Source organism: Gopherus evgoodei, chromosome 4, assembly GCF_007399415.2.
Source record: "Gopherus evgoodei ecotype Sinaloan lineage chromosome 4, rGopEvg1_v1.p, whole genome shotgun sequence".
NCBI classification, from domain to species: domain Eukaryota; kingdom Metazoa; phylum Chordata; order Testudines; family Testudinidae; genus Gopherus; species Gopherus evgoodei.
In genome coordinates this window covers 55,555,792-55,577,125 of record NC_044325.1, presented here as the reverse complement: position 1 = coordinate 55,577,125, position 21,334 = coordinate 55,555,792, and the positions used below count along the sequence as shown (strand labels likewise).

Sequence of the window (21,334 nt, the reverse complement as noted above, 5' to 3'; positions counted from 1 at the left end):
TGCATAAATACTATCATAATTAGCTACCCTATAACAGGCAGGAAAAACGAAGCAAATTAGTTAATACTTTTTTTTAAAGAAAGATAAAAGTTCATGAGTACAAAAAGAGTGTAGCTCACCACATTTTGTAATGCTTGATGTCAGTTACTAATGTACAACAGAAGGCATACTGAGGGGAATAATAAAAAATCATATTTCTAATTCTTCCACAGAATGTTTTCCCTTTAGCTTAGCACAGTTCAGACCAAAAAATTTAAACAAATGCAGATGCTATGCTAGTGGCGAAAGAATGTTTAATATTACATCAAACGAACATATTCATCCTGTATCTTTTCCTTCTAGATTAAAGCAGAAGACTAACTTCCTTGATACAATTTGTCTGAAATCACTTTTTGCCTCATAACTTTTAAAATAATAATAATAAAAATAAAAGCACTTGGCAAAAGCAAATATAGCAAGGAATGGTTGGATGATGTGCTTAGCTCCAAATGTGACATGAAATTAATAGCTCAAACTTTCACTCTCACCAGTATATAGAAATGTATTATGCAAGATAAGATGTTATTCATCTTATGCAAATGTAGCACTATCAGAGAAGGGAGCACTCGAAAGGTAAAATTTGTTTAATTAATAGGATGTGTCATTTTTACATGTTTTATTACCTCTGCTGAAATGTTTTCAGTGAGGAGCATTTCCCTAAAAGAACAGACTATTCCTCTCATTTAAACAAGTTTTACGCTGGTATAACGTCACTAACTTCAATAGATTAACTTCCGATTCACATTTTTGTGAGTAGAGAATCAGGCCCAAAGAAATAACAATTCAACATAGTATACTGGTGATTTTTCTCACATTTGTTTGCAATATACATTTCTTTAAAAATCTTTTTGATCTTTTAATATACCATATGTCTTATAATACTCTGTTAACACAACAGCTTCTCTAAACAAACCTCCATGTACACTGGCATATTGACATCTTCTCATTCATACATTAAAGTTATGTGCAGTAAAAAGATGCGGATAATAGTTTTCAGTTTTGAAACTGTTTTTACCAAAATCTGTCATTTCAATATCAGCAACAATAAAAACACATAAGTATAAAAAAAATTAAAGTGATTTTCATTGTTCTGACATGACCATCTTCCTATTCTAATTTCAAGAAGCTAACTTTCAAATAAAATGTCTGCCCTAGAAAATAAGCTTGTTCTAGTTTACCCATCCATTTATTTTAGGTTTTAATAAAATACCAGTCACCTCAGTCTCTATATGCTGAGAGTGTCAGTCAAATCTTTAAAAGTATGACACATTTAAAAAATGGAGAATGGTTAATATTTTCCGTTTAATAATATATGCAAATTCAAATATTAATCTAAAAAAACAGATTTTAATGTCTGAATTGTTTTGCATCTAATCTGAAGTTTTTAAGCTCTAACATTTCAGTTACATTTCATCAATACCAAAAGATGTTATGTAAAATTAAAGAAATAAAAGCATAAGGTTCTTATTTATTAAAAATGAGTTAAGTGCAGTTCTGTGCTTCCAGACCTAAATATCAAGGAGCCTGTAGGCACAGTATCAGGAGACCTTGGTTATATTCCAAGCTGTCACTGACATACTGTGTGAACTTGGTCAAACCACTTAACATCTCTATTGATCAGTTTCTCCATCTATAAAAGGTGGATAAAATGCATATAAGTTATGTGAGATCTAGAGACAAAAAATACTAAATAATTGCTAAGTATTTTAGCTGAAACCTTCCTATCTGTTTTTGTTTATATCTTCTGAAATGCAAAGCTATCAGCTCCTGAGGGAACATGGAATCAGCCAAGAAGGCTCAATAATGTGGCATTTCTTTTAGTATATATTTTTAAGGTTTATGGTTTGTGCCACATACTGAAAAAAAACCTTACCTGACCCCAATGGTATATGCCATGCTAAGCTCCTTTGGGGGGTTGCGATAGCTGTGACTTGTCAGCCTTGGGCACACTGTGCCATTATAGCCAGGCAAGTCAGTCAGATACCACAGTGATAGGTGCAGTATAAAAGCCTAGTTGGAAGACAGAAAGACATACTGACCAGTTGATTTAAAAAAAGAACAAACCCCATCAAACTAAAGATCATTTTGAATCTTTCGGGGCTGGTGCTTTCACTGGTTCTTATCAGAACTTCCACTGGAATCAGTGGGTATCTTGCTTAAATACAGAAGTCAGACTCAGATCCTAACTATGCACTTTTGAAGGTTAGATTCTTACTGTCAATACTGACAAGTTAATTTTGACTGCATACATTTTATTATCATGATTCAATTGTGAGTGTTTTACCATTTGCACATACAATATCTAAGTAAAGTTACATGATTTATTAAAGTCCTTTTTTACATTTTTCATAAGCAAGGCATATGAACTCTCACAAGATAAATTTCCCCTCCCCCAAATATATGTCTATTTAGTCCAATGACATTTTGAGTTAATTAAAAATAATTTAATATGAGTTTTCTAATTTTAAATTTATGAGTTTCAGTCCATCTACAGGAATCATCCAAAGTACTTTTTTTCACTTCTACTCTAAAAAATGACTTAGCAGGTAGGATCTACCTTAAAACTACATTGTGGGACTTCATATCTATTGTGTCTCACTGATTTTCATATCAAAATTTCAGTTTACACTTTTTTTAAAATAAATGACAACCCTGCAAACTCAGCATGGAATCTGAAAGTCAAAATGAGTTCATTCTGGAGAGTGCCTCATCACCAATATTAAAGGCTCTGGAGCCAGAATTTTGACCCCAGTTACAAATATTGGCCTTAAATGGAGTTACATAGGTGAAACAGCACATAATTTGAAGTCAGTGGGGTTGCAAAAGTATCCAGTATTAGGTATTTAATTGAACTATTCTTGTTACATGCAAAATCCAGTTCACTCTCCCATAGTTATGTTTGATCTGCAGAACTGTCAATAGTAAAAAAACTAATAATAATATAATCACATAAGTAATAAGATATGACTCTAAATACACAGAGAGCAGATCTGCTGAGTAAAAAGATGTCAACTTTATAGTCACTTTTCAGTGTAAAGCCACAACTTCAGTTCTCCAGTAAAAGCATCATAGTCACTGACAATAAGAAACACTATCATGAGTATTTTTAAATGTTGAAGATAAATAGGCAACAATTCTTTGTACAGTACTTAAAAATACAAATTTAATACACAAATTATTACAATTTATTTTCGGAGAAGAAATGTGATAATTATTGGATCCTAGACATTGTTATACATTTTCTACCTACTGAAATAGAAAACACATTCTATTAAATATCAAATTATTTTAGAAATAGGGAATTACATGTTCTCATTATTAACTCTTCTTTAAATGACGATCCCCTTCAGAAATTGGATTTACTATTCTAATCCCAGTAAGGAAAAAATTTTGTTTGGATGTATAAGCACATCAAATATTGTGTAAAGGCGATTCTAAATGAAAGTTTTAAAGAAAACTCTAAATTATACCAAAATTCAGTTTTAATTGCAGCAGAGGGACAGCTCAGTGGTTTGAGCATTGACCTGCTAAACCCAGGAGCTCAATCCTTGATGGGGCCATTTAGGGATCTGGGGCAAAAAATAGTTGAGGGTTGGACTAGATGACCTCCTGAGGTCCCCTCCAACCCTGATAGTCTATGAAATAACTCTTCATAGCCCTACTGACATGGGATTCTCTTCTTCAATTTTGTCCTCTCTAGTTATAAAAGTCCCAAGGGACTTCTTTATGGAGATTATTTAATAACCTAATACATGCAACCGTCAAGATGTTTTTTCCAGCTATTCAATATAGTTTTTGTCTTAGTTTCATCTCATTACCTTTAGTTAAAACCCACATCATGAATCTCTCCTAATACTTCCTCTCCTTCTGTGACATTTATACACTTCAGCTAATTGCAATCTGTTATTCTATCTCATTTTACCTCTCTCCTCCCACCCTGAAACAATTCTACCTCTTTCCTCCCCAAAATAAATGTATATTTCTTCCCTAAAAAAATCTATTTCACACCGACCTAACTGCATTTTGATCTCCAAATTCCCCCTCTAATTTCTTTGTCTGCCACACTCACCAGTTCTATTTTAACCACTCAGAACTCCATCTGGACTCTGCCCCACTTACCTCATCAAAATTCCACATTGTAGTCATCTTAACTAACTTATCTCACCTGGGATTGCTAGACAGCCTGGCAGAAAGAGATCACCCACCCTAGCACATCTGATTGCAGATTAAATGCACTGCTACCATGGGTCTAGGAGATTTGTCTCAGGGAGGAAAGGGGCTCCGTGCCACCTACCGACCCTAGGATGGCATAACTACATCAATCGGGGGGCTGAATTTTTCACACCCCTGACTGATGAGAGACACCAAAACAATAAAAATGTCTTTCTTGTTCTACAATCATCTTGGATTACTATATAATAATAAAATAATTGTATATATCTATTTCACTTTTTCTCATTATGCTCTTTATTTACTATTTGTACTTTAGTCAGCTTGACAATGAAACTGGACTGCCTTTTTGTACTAAATGCAACTTTGCTCCCATGCACTTGTATAGTGCTGCAGATACAGCAGGGATATATTTACATCTAAAAATGTCACAAGCTGTTCCAACCAGCCTAACCTGGCTCCTTCCCCACCCATGATCTTCAGCGTCCAGTCGGACCCAGTTGCTAATCCTCCATTCAGCTGAACCTATACTTCTCGAGGTCTTTCATTTTAGCAACAAAGTTAACAATTTCCACAAAACTCGGTGCCTACTTTTATTGTTGAAAGTTATTTGCATCAGAAATGAAGACTCAGAACTGAGGTTACGGAAGAGTTATTTATCCTAAAGGAAAGAATCCTGTAGCGTTTTAAATTTCTTGCATGAATAATTGTTTTGTTGTCCCTCATTTTGGGTCTTTGTCACCCACTGTGTCCCACATTTGGGCTTGGACCATTTGAAAGGTCTGGCTTATCACACTTCTGACTCTTCTCCCCATTTTCAGCACCTGAATACTGACTTTCCTTTCATATGCCAATGTCAGACTATTGAACTTTATAGGCAAATAAAAACCTTCTTCCCAGTTTACATTCCAAATTGTAATAGTCTGATGTCAGCGTGTGGAAGGAAAGCCAGCTGCAGGTGCAGAAGCAGAGACTGTTTTTCTGCCAGTGGCTGCATGTGGGGTCTAACATCCATATGGAAAGGCTATCTTTTTCCAACAGCAGTTTCCTCTTGCAAGTGAAAGTTGTGGGCTGAAAGAGGAGAATTATTACAATTCTGTCTCTGCTCAGTTATACATATGGTCACACTCTTCTCAGAAGAACTTAGCCATTGACAAATATATCTTTCCAAGGTATAATGAAAAATGGCACAAAAATTCAATGTATAGGTCCTTCTTCCTTGTATAAACATAAATCAATGGTTTCCGAGTGGAAGAGAGGAAGAAAATGAATTCTCCATGATACATCGTTTTAATAACATACAATGAAATGTCACATCTTTCTTTTTTTGTTCTGTGTAACAAAAACAAGATTACCTACTTCATGTATTAATGTTTCATGAGTTTCTAATTACATTTGTAGAGGAGTGTTAATGTATTTTGAGTAGCTTCCTTTACACTTCTCACTTTTTTATAATTAAAAAAGAAATAATGTGCTGGTTACTTACTGAATTATACAAGCGCACATAAACATGGATTTTCACTCTGTTACTGAACCTATAGTGTGTGTAGTGAAGTAATCATTCACACATACTAAGCTGTCATTCAGATGAAACATCTTTCAGAAGCAATGTAAAACTGAAGTCCTAACTGCTGTGATCAGTAAAGATCTTATGGCACTTTTAGTAAGAGCTGTGATGTTAGTCTCAGTCATCTGGCTAAATTCAAAATAATTTCACACTGCCTTTCAAAAATCACCATACAGTTTCAGTCCTTCATTTTCTTGCTCTACTTTGTTGCATAGTGTTGCACAAACTGTTGCCACTAATGCACTCAGACATGGCTGTATTTCACAAATCACTGAATGTTTACCATGTTTATAAAGTCCAGTAATTTGAGATGCTTTGCTTGAAAGACATGATGTAAATATAAGATAATATTATTAATGGAATTGCTTAAAAGAAAGAAAGTGCGCAATGAACTGACAATGAAATAAAATAAAATCTTTAAAGGCCAAATCCAAGTCCTACCTAATTCACTAGCAAAACTCCTACTGACTTTGATTGGATCCGTATTTGACCTTAACACTGAGCCCCAATCCCTAGCAAAAGCTCTAATTAGGTATCTTAGTAATTGAATGATACTCAGAGGAGTGGGGAAGGAATCATCATCCCCAAGCACAGCAGACCTATTCTATGGAAGCTACTATTGCCTACATCAGGTAATTAAATTTGTCCCCCACACAGGAGATGGAGTGGAAGATCTGTGCAGTAGCCGATCCCTTGTACCGGCACCCGTTGTCCTCCTTCTACTGCTGTGTTCGGGGCTCAATGCCAGTCATGGAGTGCACACTTACTGTGCGTCTCCCCATGTCCTATTCAAATCCCTTGTGCTGTGGAACCTCAGTGAGCATGCAAGGGGGGGCTAGGCAGGCCCCTGAATAGATAAACTATTTTAGCTGCTCCCTTACAAATGAACAAAATATGTTACTCTGTTTGTACTTTATAGTCACCTACACAAATTAATTTAAAGTCTAATTCATTAAATTCAGTATTACAAAATACAAATATTGTTATCAAACTCTGGGAACTGTATTACATTTGTAGTAGCAAAATAAATGTCAGATTTCATTTTCAGAAAGACTATTTATACTTTTTAAAGAAATACTATGATTCAGATTCTTTGGTCTGGCTGAGCTGTACTGCGGGCACGAGCAGAGGTAGGACAAAGATGGATTTCAAACAGCTTTATGATTTCCCAGGCTCGAGGCCTTTGGAAGCTAGTTTGGTCCCGGAATTATGCCCAGCTGACCCTGTTTAAAGCAAGGCCACAACCTTCCTCACTTTTCCTGGAACAAGTTCAGTTGCAGAGACTTTGGTTTAGAGCTATTGTGCTAATTCTGCACTGCCAAAAAAATCTTTAAAGGGCTGGATCCATTAGCTTTATGGGTGCTTTGTGGCACCAGAGCAGCACAAAGTCTTTCTAGATGATATGCTCTAGTTCAACCAGAAGTTATTGGGCTTGATGCAGGCATCACTGGGTGAAATTCTATGGCTTCTGTTATGCATGATATCAGACTAGATCTTAATAGTCCTTGCTGAGCTTAAAATCTATAAGCAAGAACTAAAGCAGTCACAGACTCACAGCTCCCTGCGGAACCACAGACGAGGGAAATGCACAGCCCTAGGAAGCTGCTAGGGGGGCGTACAGCCAGGCTCCATTCCCGGCTCCAGCCCCCCCCCACAAGCTGCAGGTAAGAACGGTACAGCTCCAGCTGCGGATCGGGGGGCAAATGGCCCCTGCTCCACTCCCTACCACATGCCACAGGTCGGTGGGCACACGGCCCTGGCTCCAGCCCCATGAAATGGGTCACAGGTCCCCAGCTTAACCCCAGCTGAATGCAACGGGTCGGGGAGGCACATGGCCCCGGCACCGGCCCCCACCACATATTGCAGGGCCTCAGCTCCAACATCCAATGCATGCTGCGGGTCAGAGGCACACAGCCCTGGCTCCAGTCCCCCACCGCATGCCATGGGTGGGGTGGTGCATGGCCCCGACTCCAGCTCCCGATAGAAGCCGTGGGTTGGAGACACACAGCCCAGGCTCCAGCCCCTGCGACATGCCGCAGGTTGGGGTTGCCCGGCCCCAGCTCCAGCCTGTGAGTTGGTGGCACACAGCCCTGACGCCCGCCGCATGGTTGCGGCTCCTGCTGCAAGCCACATGTGGGGGCGGACAGCTCCGGCTCAGGCCCCTGCTGCAAGGGGTGGTCTTGGGGCTGGGACAGTAAGTTAGGGCACAGGAGGAGGTTTTCATGGTGCTGACTCCAGGAGAGATTTTGGGTGCAGGAGGGGGCTCAGGGCTGGGGTTTGGGTTGTGTTTACCTCAGGCAGCTCTCCAGAAGTGGCAACATTTCCCTCTGGGTCCTAGATGGAGGTGCGGCTAGGTGGCTCTGTGTGCTGCCTTGCCGGCAGGCGCTACCTCCACAGCTCCCATTGGCTGTGGTTCCTGGCCAATGGGAACAGCGGAACCACCACTCAAAGAGGGGGCAGCATGCAGAGCCGCCCTCGCTATCCCTGCGCCTAGGACCCAGAGGGAGATTTCCACTTCCGGGGAGTTGTGCAGAGCCAGCTAGGTAGGGAGCTTGCCAGCCCCATGCAAACCAGAGGTCTGGCAACCCTACAATACCGGGACAAATGGCATCCCGATTGTACATCGGCTGGGACCGGGGACACAGAGTTCAGTATCGGGACAGCCCCGATTTTATTGGGACATCTGGTCATCCTACCTGCAAGACATCCTAAAAAGGCATTATGAATTTCCTCCTTTAATACTGTTGGCTAAATGATAGCATTTTTGAATGACACTCCAAATGACATCATATTTTTTATTGACAAAAGATTTTTAAAATTTTCCTATTAAATCCTACTAATGAACATTGCTTTCAGCAAGAGCTGTTTGTTAGCTTCCATAGAGCAAAAGCTTGTCAACACTGAAAGCTAACTTTTAAAAAGGATTTAAGCATTTTTTTCTTTACAGACATCAGGATATTACTCATGGTGACATAAGCATACTGTTAAAAAAATAATCTATAAAAAATCTTATTAAAACAGTACTTAGAATCTATTTATTGCTCTTTATCAGTCAGGTAATGAAAGCCTGTATTGTTAAACCTGTAATTAATAAATTCTCCTGGGTTAATACATGATTCATGACAAACCATTTATTAAACAACATCATTACGGACAGGAAAAAATGAACAAGCGATTTGTTTTGAATATTTAAAAATGACCCAAAGAAGATAAAGAAATATGATATGAAGTTAATACATAAAATGAAGATACAAAATAAGGCTTAAGTTAGTATTCCTGTGGACACTGATCAATATCTTTAGTATAAACAGCTCTAGTACAGCGCGAAGAGGACTACCTGCTACAGCTAATCTCACAAGATTTTTTCATCATATCCATAATGTACAGTACACAGCAGAACCAAACCAAAATTTTCCACCCCTTTTTCTAATTGGGATATTTTTTCTGTTAAAAATATTTTTTCCTCTTTACAGGCTGTTAGTCGGAGGTAGCTGTTATTACAAGCCTCCCATAGCAGCCAGATTCCTGCGGCGTCTCTTTTTGCCGCAGTTAGGGGTTTGCATATGAGGATATATTGGGCCAATCTATCCTCTAGGTCCGAAATGGTGCAGATATCTGCAAGGACTTGTTCAGTACTTGTTCTTTAAGTAAGCACCAGTCTTTCTTCAGAAGTAACACACTAATATGATTGTAGTTGAATAATTTAAAAGAGGCACTAAGATAGCAACTCTCTCAAAAGGTCTCAGTAGGTATGCAGTGACAGAAAAAAATACACTCCTAATTACTGCTTGCTCAAGCTTGGAGGAAAGAACTACCACCATAACACAACACATGACTCTATCACTTGCTTATTTGTGTGGGAAAATAGGTATGGCATGTTCACATCCAAGGAACAACTCAAGAAGAAAATAACAAAAGGGCATCATCGTCCCACAATTCACATGATTCAAAAAGAAAAGAAAGTAAACAAAAAAAAACAGCAAAAATGTTTCCTTACACAGGACATGTATAGTATCCTACTCTATTTACACTAAACTAAAGCCTAGTATTAGAAAGTCACAGCTGAAATAATCTAATGGATAAGTATGTTCATGAAATAAAACAAATGAAAAGCTTCCATAGAAAGGTTCTATGGAACAAGCGTGTCTCTCTGTTATGGAGTTAAGTTGATTCAGTGTTAGAAGCGACAAAGAATCCTGTGGCACCTTATAGACTAACAGAAGTATTGGCGCATAAGCTTTTGTGGGTGAATGCTTTTTAGAGATCCAGACTAACACAGCTATCCCTCTGATACTTCAGTGTTAGAGTTACTCTATCTCTGCCTCTGAAAATTATTCTTGCAGCACATATGTAGTAAATAGAACAGTTCCCTCCTCCCCATCTTAAGTGATGCCACACAGATAAAGAACACTGCACAGTTCCTAGTACCATCAATGTGTGGCATGGCTAATTCACTTGATATTTGGGGGGCTTGATATTTTTAAACTGCTCCCCATTTTGTACATTCAAATTGTGTGCAGGTAAAAATTGTGAAGTAGCAATGGAAGATTAGTTTAAAACTCTTAACATTTGCACCACAGAATATATAGGTGTACACACACACACACTAAATGATGGTGAAAGACAAATTAATTATTGCATTATATTCATATGAGCATTATGAAAAATATGACCAGTCTGGAGGGTAGGAAGTTAAACTGCTGTATTTAGATTAACAATTATGGTTTTATATTAAGTCTATAAGGTTGTCTAATAATATATGCAATACGCAACATATAGACTTTCTGACTGTAGTCTCTGTTCTGCCAAGCTCTGCTAAGTGTAAGAATGGAGAAGTGAAGGGATGCAAATCTGACTTTAAGCTACTTTTGTGCATAAGTTAGAGCAGCCTGATTTCTGTTCTGAACTACATCTGGCTCGCCTCAACTCCCTAGGGTTGTTCACACAGCTGAGAATAGCTTTAGTGCAGTGGAAATTTGGCCACAGTCCCTATACAGCACCTACATCACTGGCTGTGTGGAAGGTTGTGTAGAGCAACTCTGTTGGTTCTACAGCATGTGGGGACTCCCCTTATCTTGAGGATCTTTTCCAGTGGCTGCCTCTGCTAGTTTTAAGATCCCTTTACATTATTCTGGCAGTGCAAAGGGGCAGTAACAGAACGGATAATTGTCTTATCGTCTGCTTAACTGTTAAAATGAGAAGTTCATCTAGTAGGAACTACACAATTAACACGTCAACAAAGGCCTATTTCAAAGATGGCATTAATGAAAGAGGAATGGGACAGTTAAAGAAACAATAGCTCAATATCCATACCTCTTAAGGTTAAAAAAAGTTAATTTGCAGAATCTATATTAGAAAAGGAATGTAGTTTCACTAATGAATGCATGTCTTCCAGGTATAAGAACCACCTTTGACTGGACTAGGGGACAACATAACCCCATAATGTTAACAGAGACTTTTGACATGTTGATATGATGAGGGTTTCCTCTCACAGTCACTCTGAATATTTTCTTTCAGAGGCTGTCATGATGCTTTCTGACAAGGGTCAGAGAACAAAACAAGCTAATAATACCAGAACATTGGTCTAAGAAAATATTTCTATACTTTGTAACTAAGTTACAGGACAACCTAGCACTTATCACAGTATTTGTTTAAGTGTGATTTATTTACAGGCACCTTTAATTTTATGATTTTTTTTCTCTTTATTTTTGTAAACTGGCAATGAAATGTTCTTTGAATCAATACAACCTGAACTAGATTATGGAAGTGTGGTGATAACTGAAAGGCATCTAAGAGAGAGAAACAAAACTCTTGACATTGGCGGAGGTAGTGCCAGAAATTAGTAACTATTTGCTTATAAGATTAAAGACACAGAAGAGGTTGCGATATCCCTTCCCAAAAAATGTAACAGAAGAGTTGATGAGTGTTAAGTGGGCCAGTGGTAAAAGCCAACCTCCCTGAAAGGTAAAAAGTTCAGTTACAAGTAGGCTGGAGTAAAAGTAGATGACTGCATTCTCCTCAGAAGCCTCATGAAACTGAGATGTGTATCCCATTAAAGCTAGCCCAGTGAGGAAAATTACAAATACATACCACTGAACAAAAATTCTCCAAATATATTGTCTCCACAGATCCACACTTTTGCGGATATGTTCCTCCAAAAATGGGGATCTGTATAGCTATATTTCAGGAAAGGGAAACTGAGTAAAAATAAAGTATAAAAACAAAGAAATGGTGAGGATTTTTGAATTGTGGGCAAGAATGATAAAAGCAAGGTGTGCACAGCTATTGAAGTGTAGCTATTATATGCATGTAAATACCTGTGGTTAGATGCTCAGCTAGTGTAAATGGGCACATGGTGAAATGGCAATTTACACCAACTGTTCGTATACACACATTTGCACACATGCATCAGGCATTTATATATCTAAGATAGATGAGTAATTATTTGTGTGCATCTAAGTGTAAAAATATAACTCCAAAAGAGCAAAGGCAGAGTCATCAGATTCATTTTTGGAATTCAAAGTTTCTATAGGTTTCCCTTTCTTCATCTGTTGCCTTAACTTCTACTCCTACTACCCCATCACTATTTTTTCTGCTGTGATGGATTTCAATTTTCTTATATTCTGATGCAGATGTTCTTGTTAGCACTTAGTCCTTTAGGAACCACAGCTCTGATAATGTCATTTTGAAAACAATCATTTAAAAACACAAAATAAAAAACATCTGTCTCCAAGCACTGAGGAAAAGTGAGGAAACCAGTAGCTAAAATTATGCTTTTAAAATATTTTTCTCTTTACAAATCCTTGTTGATTGCAGATTTCAATACTGTTCATTATATTGCTTTTTTTAATTGAAAAAAATTAATTAGATACAATTAGTCTTTATTACTTCTAAGAGCAGGTGGTGATTTCATTTTAAAGACGGGCTTAATTTCACCAATTAAAGATGAATTTATAATTACGTATTCACACCCATGAAGCATCAGGTTCACAAGGTGGAGGTAAACTCTGAACTGTAATTTTTTATAGTAAAACTGCCTGTTTGCAAGACAGAGCTCAATCTGTGTATTATAAATTTATTTATTGTTTATGAAAATTCTCAAACCTGCAGAAAATAGAAAGTCATTAGTATTGGTGCCACTTCATTCAGCCATATTAACATTGGCATGAAATATTAAGCCAATGAGCAATGGGTATTTTTTTCATGGTTTAGACACTAACTAGACCATATTTCAAATAAAAGTAATCTGATATTATAAAAATGACAAAACATTCCAAAGAAATTCCATATTCAGAAACTGGTAGTAAACTACTCATACTTTATTGATATGGTTTATCAGCTCCAAGGACTCATAGACACATTTATTTCTTATATTTCATTACTATTCCTCTACTTTTCTTACTTCTAAAAAGTCAATAGTCAAAAGGAAAGACAGTGTGAATGTTTGGAACAATCGATAATAGAGCAAGAATATTTTATTTAATAATTGACACATTTTAACTGACATATGATACACATTGTACTATACTTACACTACTGCATTTGAGATTGAGTGACAAGTGTTGAATGGTATAAACCATGGATTATAGATATATTATATCTACAACAGTAATAACATTTGTAATTTGTGACTAAACCATATCTAATATAGAGAACATATTAAACTATTGCATCAAGGCATCACATATGTATGTATTTTACAGTAGAACCTCAGATTTACGAACACTTCCGGCATGGAGGTTGTTTGTAACTCTGAACAAAGCATTCTGGGTGTTCTTTCAAAAGTTTACAGGTGAACACTGACTTAATACACCTTTAAAACTTTACTATGCAGAAGAAAAATGCTGCTTTCCCTTTATTTGTTTAGTAGGTTATGTTTAACACAGTACTGTACTGTATTTGCTTCCCTCTCAGTCTTTTTTTTGTTTCTGCTGCTACCTGATTGTGTACTTCCTGTTCCAAATAAGGTGTGTGGTGGACTGGTCAGTTCATAATGCTGGTGTTCATAACTCTGAGGTTCTACTGTATACTGAATTATCTTCAAATTATTCATGGTTTCTAACAAATTTAAATTCAGAATTCTAGATTTCACATAGATTTGCCATCTGAGTTGTAATTTGTATGCATTGTCTTGCATTCATACTTTCCCATATTAGTGTTAGAAAAATAGGAATAGGTTATTTTATCACCAAAAATTACAGTAAAATATTTATTTATAACTTGTATGTAATAAAGACAGCTATTAATGTCATATACATAAATATGTGTTGTCCAGCAATTCAAAGTCTAACATTATTTGTAAATTGCTATTGAGAATATATTTGAAACGTCTGGCATGAATTCTCTAATTACTGTGAAACAATAAAAGTAGGGATTCATTCAAAGCTGAATGACACTAAGCAGTTCAAATACAAATGAAAGATAATCATATATAAACCGAGGAACTTCTTTAATCAAAAACTAATTATCAACTATTTCTTTCTGTTCATAAGGAGCTGTAACTTTGCTTCTGGAGCAGATACATACATTTTTTGTAAAGCTCATTCAACTAGATATTCTTGCACATAACATGATCAATAATTCCTCAATGACCTGCTTATCTTCTGACATGGTTTCTTCTTCTGCATCATTTAACTGCAAATAAGCACTGGTCTGTAGAAGATCTGTAAGGAACTCTGTTCTGCTTCACTAGAGTCTTTCCCATGACATTAATCACAGTTTAATTTCATCATTAATCTACTCCACAAAGCAATAACACTTTAAAAGGACCTTAAATGGGAGACTGCATTTCAGCATCTTACTGGTAGAGGGCATATGTTAATTTAATATCACAAATTATTACAATTACAATTAAGAAAATAAAATGGCTTCAATTATTCTTATTACATTTATGCACTGGGTAAGTGAACAATAAATAACCATAAGAAAAGCTGTAGGAGCATGAAAATAGAACAATATATTACAGGGCTGGCCAAACTTACTGACCCTCCGAGCTGCATACGACAATCTTCAGAAGGTCAAGAGCCAAGGCACACGTGCCAAGGCTTGGGGCTTCAGCCCCCTGGGAGACACCTGCCGGGGATTGGGGCTTTGGCCCCACTCCTATTGAGACCCCCCTCCCTGCTGGGCAGAAGCTCCTATCCCATCATCCCACTGCAAAGCAGAGGTCCCGAGCTCCCCCCACAATCTGTACAGGGAGAATGGGGGTATGTGGAGGGCTCCGCGAGCCGCACTTAATTGTAAAAGAGCTATGTGTGGCTCATAAGCCACAGTCTGGCCTCCTGTGACATATTACATTAGAGATGTGAACGAAGCACTTATAATGAAGTGGAAATTGCCAAAGTAGAAATTTTCAGAAATTTTGAGAAATTATAAATTTAAAATATACTTTTCCCCTAAGACCCCCATCCCAATAATATATTCCAAATTGGAATGGGTGCATAATTTTGAATGCATCATTTTTATTACTGATGAAGGCGTGTGAAAAACAATGAGACCAACATGACTCTCACAGCTCGGGTTTGGTTTACAGGTTGCCACTTAGAAAACAAATCAATACCTTTTTAATTGTAAATTGAGCAATTTCAACATGGAATCAGTGAGAAACATGAAACCTCATCGTGTCATTTTGAGTGCCACTTTTCAGAGAACCACCACACTTGAATACAACTGATGGTACCAACATATTCTGCTTCGGATTTACAGTAGGCAATTAGGGGAAGACGACCGTCCACAGTAAGTTGATTATTTTTACATATATAACTTGCCCAATATTCACAGGACATAGTCCTATAATCTGTGTTCTACAGTGCAGAAACACTACAAGCCGCACTATCCTACTATATAAACCTCTGTAGTACCCTATCGTCTGCTGCTGATGTATGGAATTTCCTGAAGAGTGGGTGAGGACTTCAGTTTTTTTTAAAAATGAATTAATAGTAGAGACCACTAAGACCTCTAAGCAAAAAGACTGGCCTTTATTTACCTTGGCTATTATTTTTTTAAAAGTGATATAAGTGAATATGACTACAACTTACAGAGTAAAGATCATAAACAAATACTGTTATTCAATTGAATTTACTTCTCTTTATACTATTGTACAAGGCAAGTTTGCTTTCCATTGCCCTACATTCCTGAAGTTAATCAAATGTAATTTACACCACAGTAAAATTAACTGCAGTTCTAAAGCAATAATAGTTTATGGAGAGAGCAACAATAAAATGACCCACAAAGGAAATGTAACAAACTTAGTATCAGACGTCAATAGCATACAATATTACGGAGGTACTGATTGTGACTTCACAGTGAAGGAAATGTTCTTAAAAGGGTGTATAAATTACTATTTTGAGGACTATTCTAAAAATGGTGAAGACATTATTCTTATTCTTTATTTGTAGGTGGCCTTTCAGTGTTTATTTGTATGTCTTTTGAATTATGTAGTTTTTGTTTGTTTTCCTATAATAACTTTTAATAGGAAGTGGTCTCTGGAATTCAACTACTTGAAATTCATTCCTCTACTAATTTTTGTGTAGATATACAATTTCTAAAAAAAAAATATACAAATTGTCAAAAAGTGGAGAGACTGCCACAGATGAATTTCAGAGACCACTTCCTATTGAAAATTATTATATGAAACCAAACAAAAACTACAAAAAAATTCAAAAGGCACAAAAACTAACATTATATGAAGCTTCACACTGACAGACCACCTATAAATAAAAGATAATTTCTTCACCATTTTGAGAACATTTCTTAAAATAGGATCAAGGGCGACTGTGTTCTTTTTCATAACTGAAAGTTTGTGTGTCAGCAGTGACTGAGGAATAAAATTTTCAGAGAAACTCATGAAGAATTGCCCATTTTCAAAATGGCTGCCTGAGGAAGACACATGGACTGAAAAATTTCATCCCAAATAGTTAAAGTTTGATACAATATAAACAACTGAAAACGACAAGGAGTCCGGTGACACCTTAAAGACTAAGGGATTTATTTGGGCATAAATTTCTTCAGATGCATGGAGTGAAAGTTACAGATGCAGGCACTATATAATGACACATGAAGAGAAGGGAGTTACCTCACAAGTGGAGAACTAGTGTTGACAGGGCCAATTTGATCTGGATGGATGTAGTCCACTCCCAATAATACATGAGGAGGTATCAATTCCAGGAGAGGCAAAGCTACTTTTGTAATAAGCCAGCCACTCCCAGTCCCTATTCAAGCCCAAATTAATGGTTTTAAATTTACAAATGAATTTTAGTTCTGCTCTCTCTCTTTGAAGTCTGTTTCTGAAGTTCTGCAGTGATCTGGAAGCCTACTTTCACAGTCGCTGACTCAAGGAATATTTTCAACACACCACTGAACAGTGCACTGACCCACAGGAACCCTCCTACCAACACTACATGAAGAAGAACTCTGCATGGACTCCTCCTGATGACCGAAATGACAGACTGGACCTCTACAAAGAGTGTTTCTGCAGATATGCACAGGCTGAAACTGTGAACAAACAGCATCACTTGCCCCATAACCTCAGCCATACAGAGTGCAATGCCATCCACAGCCTCAGAAACAAGTCTGACATTATAATCAAAGGGGCTGATGAATGGGGTGCTGTAGTTATAATGAACAGGTCAGATGGAGCGGGGGGTTTGAGCATTGACCTGTTAAACCCAGGGTTGTGAGTTCAATCCTTAAGGGGGGCATTTAGGGATCTGGGGCAAAAATCTGTCTGGGGATTGGTCCTGCTCTGAGCAGGGGGTCGGACTAGATGACCTTTTGACATTCCTTCTAACCCTGATATTCTAGGCTTCTATGAACAGGAGGCTGCCGGGCAACTCTCCAACACCACATTCTACAGGCCACCATCCTCTGATCCAACTGAGGAATACCAAAAGAAACTACACCATCTACTCAAGAAACTCACAGCTATAGCACAAGAACAAATCTACAAGGACAGAGCCCCAACCAGGGGTATTCTGTCTGCTACCCAAGATCCATAACCCTGGATGCCCCATCATCTCAGGCATCAGAACTCTTACAGCAGGATTATCTGGCTGTTTGGACTCTCTCCTCAGACCCCACATTACCAGAACTCCCAGCTATGTTCAAGACACCACCGACTTCCTGAGGAAACTACAATGCATTGGTGATCATCCTGAAAACACCATCCTGGCCACCGTGGATGTAGAAGCATTTTACACCAATATTACACATGTAGGATGGACTACAAGCTGTCAGGAACAGTATCCCTGATGAAGCCACAGCATGCCTGATGGCTGAGCTTTGTGACTTTGTCCTCACCCACAACCATTTCAGATTTGGGGCCAACTTATACCTTCAAGTCAGTGGCACTGCTATGGGTACCCAGATGGCCACACAGTATGCCAACATTTTTATGGCTTAGAACAACGCTTTCTCAGCTTTCATCCCCTAGGAAAGGAGGCCCTTGAAGAATTTCACCTGGATTTCAACAATTTCCACCCCATCATCAACCTCAGCCTGGACCAGTCCACAGAAGAGATCCAGTTCCTGGACACTACAGTGCAAATAAGTGACGGTCATATAAACACCACCCTATATCGGAAACCTACTGACCATTATACATACCTGCATGGCTCCAGCTTCCATCCAGAACACATCACACGATCAATTGTCTACAGCCAAGCCCTAAGATACAACCGAATTTGCTCCAATCCATCAGACAGAGACAAACACCTACAAGATCTTTATCAAGCATTCTTACAACTACAATACCCACCTGGGGAAGTGAGGAAACAGATTAACAGAGCGAGGCAGGTACCAAAAAATCACCTACTACAGGATAGGCCCAACAAGGAAAATAACAGATTACCATTGGCCATCACGTACAGCCCCCAGCTAAAACCTCTCCAGTGCATTATCAACAATCTACAACCTACCCTGGAAAATGATCCCTCACTCTCACAGACCTTGGGAGACAGGCTAGTCCTCACTTACAGACAACCCCCTAACCTGAAGCAAATACTCACCAGCAACCCCACACTACACCACAGAAACACCAACCCAGGAACCAATCCCTGTAGCAAAGCCCGTTGCCTACTCTGTCCCCATCTACTCACGATCAGAGGACCCAACCACATCAGCCACACCATCAAGGGCTCATTCACCTGCACGTCTACTAAAGTTATATATGCCATCATGTGCCAGCAATGCCCCTCTGCCATGTACATTGGCCAAACTGGACAGTCCCTATGTAAAATAATAAATGGACACAAATCGGACATCAGGAATGGTAACATACAAAAGCCAGTAGGTGAACACTTCAACCTCCCTGGACATTCTATAACAGATTTAAAAGTAACTATTCTTGAACAAAAAAACTTCAGAAACAGACTTCAAAGAGAAAGAGCAGAAATAAAATTCATTTGCAAATTTAACACCATTAATTTGGGCTTGAATAGGGACTGGGAGTGGCTGGCTCATTACAAAAGCAGCTTTGCCTCTCCTGGAATTGACACCGCCTCATGTGTTACTGGGAGTGGACCACATCCACCCTGAGCGAACTGGCCCTGTCAACACTGGTTCTGCGCTTGTGAGGTACTCTCTTTTCTTAATGTGTCATTATATAATGCCTACATCTGTAACTTTCACTCCATGCACCTGAAGAAGTGAGGTTTTTTTACCCATGAAAGCTTATTGCCCAAATAAATCTGTTAGTCTTTAAGGTGCAGCTGGACTCCTTGTTTTTGTGCATAAAGACTAACACGGCTCCCTCTGATAACTGAAAATGATGTCTCATACTGACAAGTGTTAGGCAACTTTAATTATAGGCATTACTACCACGGCTGCTATTCTGAAACCTTAAAACCAATGACAAACAATTCACTATGTTAACATGTGTTGATCCTGCTCGGGAATGTAAAGTTGGTACTGGTGACTCACAACAGTGGCTCAATAGCCCAACTGAACTAAGAGAAGTGAGAGTGGCATTCTAGAAAGAGTTTCTGACTGGGAAGCCTGGAAGAAATAGGAGCAGCTAAAAGTAGGGAGAAAGTTTGAACATACTTAAGTTTTCTTATAGTTAATTTCTGTGTTAATAAAACCAGACCTAAGAACAGGACTATCTTGTGAGCAGGTTACTTACAGAATTACATTTAATTTTTATTTACCATCTTTTCAAGAGTGGTTTTGGTTAGAATTGTAACCCTGCAACACAAGGATCTGCGTATCATATGCATCTGAAATAGCATGTTACCTGCTACATGTTTTCCCAGTTGTGCTTTTTTTAAGGAAAGATTTTATTCTCCTCTCTACACAGTAGTGATGATGTAGGAGGCAGAAATGGCAGATTCATTTACATTATTAGTCTTGAAGTAGCATCTAAAGGCCCCTAGCCCCACTGTGCTACACACTGAAAAACATAATTAAAGCCCTTGTCCTGAAAAATTTACAATCTAAGTAGATAATAAAAGTATGCTGAGAAATTGCTTCTTTTAATTTATAATTATGACTAATTTGATATGAAGTAATTGATAGAAAAATAAATTCAAAACATTAAGATATCAGTTTTCACAGTCACCTTTCTGACCATAAAAACAGCACGTCCTTAATAAAAGAGAAAATATGACTGGCTGTTGTTCTGTGCATTCACTCTCCAGAAATACCCAGTACAACTGGAGCATTGCTGTGACCAATTATCTGGAAGGTATGCTGAAGGAATCTTGGCACAATAGGAAAAGCATAAAACGTTCAATTTAGGACAGAATATAAACCCAAGCAGATTTAACAGCAATATTGCACTTGGCCTCTGGGCATTTCTAAGATCATTACTAAGTGGCTAAGGTTACAATATTCCTCCTGGTCAGTAATTCTTTGACTGGGCCTTGACTGTTATTACCTACAGGAAATCTAATTTACTGTCAGAAAAAGTAACAGTGAAAATAACCACATGCACAAGAATAGGAAAAATGATGCTTACAGCTTCTAAATAAGCTGTGAGGTCACATTTTTTTGGACTGTAGCATAAGGGATATTAACAGGGGCTGACTGGCTGGCTCAGATTCCACGATACTGTGCTATAGAAAAAGGGCTCATCACTAGTGTAGGCAGAAAATCATCCTCTTACATCCCACAGTGCAGGGAGTCAACTGCCTTCCTCTTTCTCCTCCTCAGAGCTGCTTCCACAGGCAATGAACCCACGCACTGCACCTTAGTGCAGACATTATCCCAACATAGGGCAGATGATCAGTTTGGGATAATGCCTACACTAAGGTGCAGTCAGTTGGTTCATTGCCTCTGGAAGCACCCTGGGAGGGAGATAGTGATTCCGTGAGTCACAATTGCCTCTTTGTCTCTTTATTGTTCTGGAGAAGAGGTCGACTGTGATGTGACTATACCTGTTGCAGCCTATGCTCCCCGATGCTCTGGCACAGCTATGTTGCTGGGCACATTGAGAGGGTGTAGTCATGGCTCTGCCCACTCCCCAACCCCTGCCCACCTGCAAGAGTGAGGAAAGTAGCAGCTCCACTGAGCCTGCTTCCCTTTGAGCACAGGAAACTGTGGTATATTGCAGAAGTACACTGG

General features: G+C 38.3%; 1 protein-coding gene across 3 annotated transcripts in view; it reads right to left on the bottom strand.

The window, feature by feature from the left end:
* Nucleotides 1-21,334, bottom strand: part of NOVA1 (NOVA alternative splicing regulator 1) — a 244,949-nt gene that overhangs the window by 5,218 nt on the left and 218,397 nt on the right. The window lies entirely within an intron of this gene.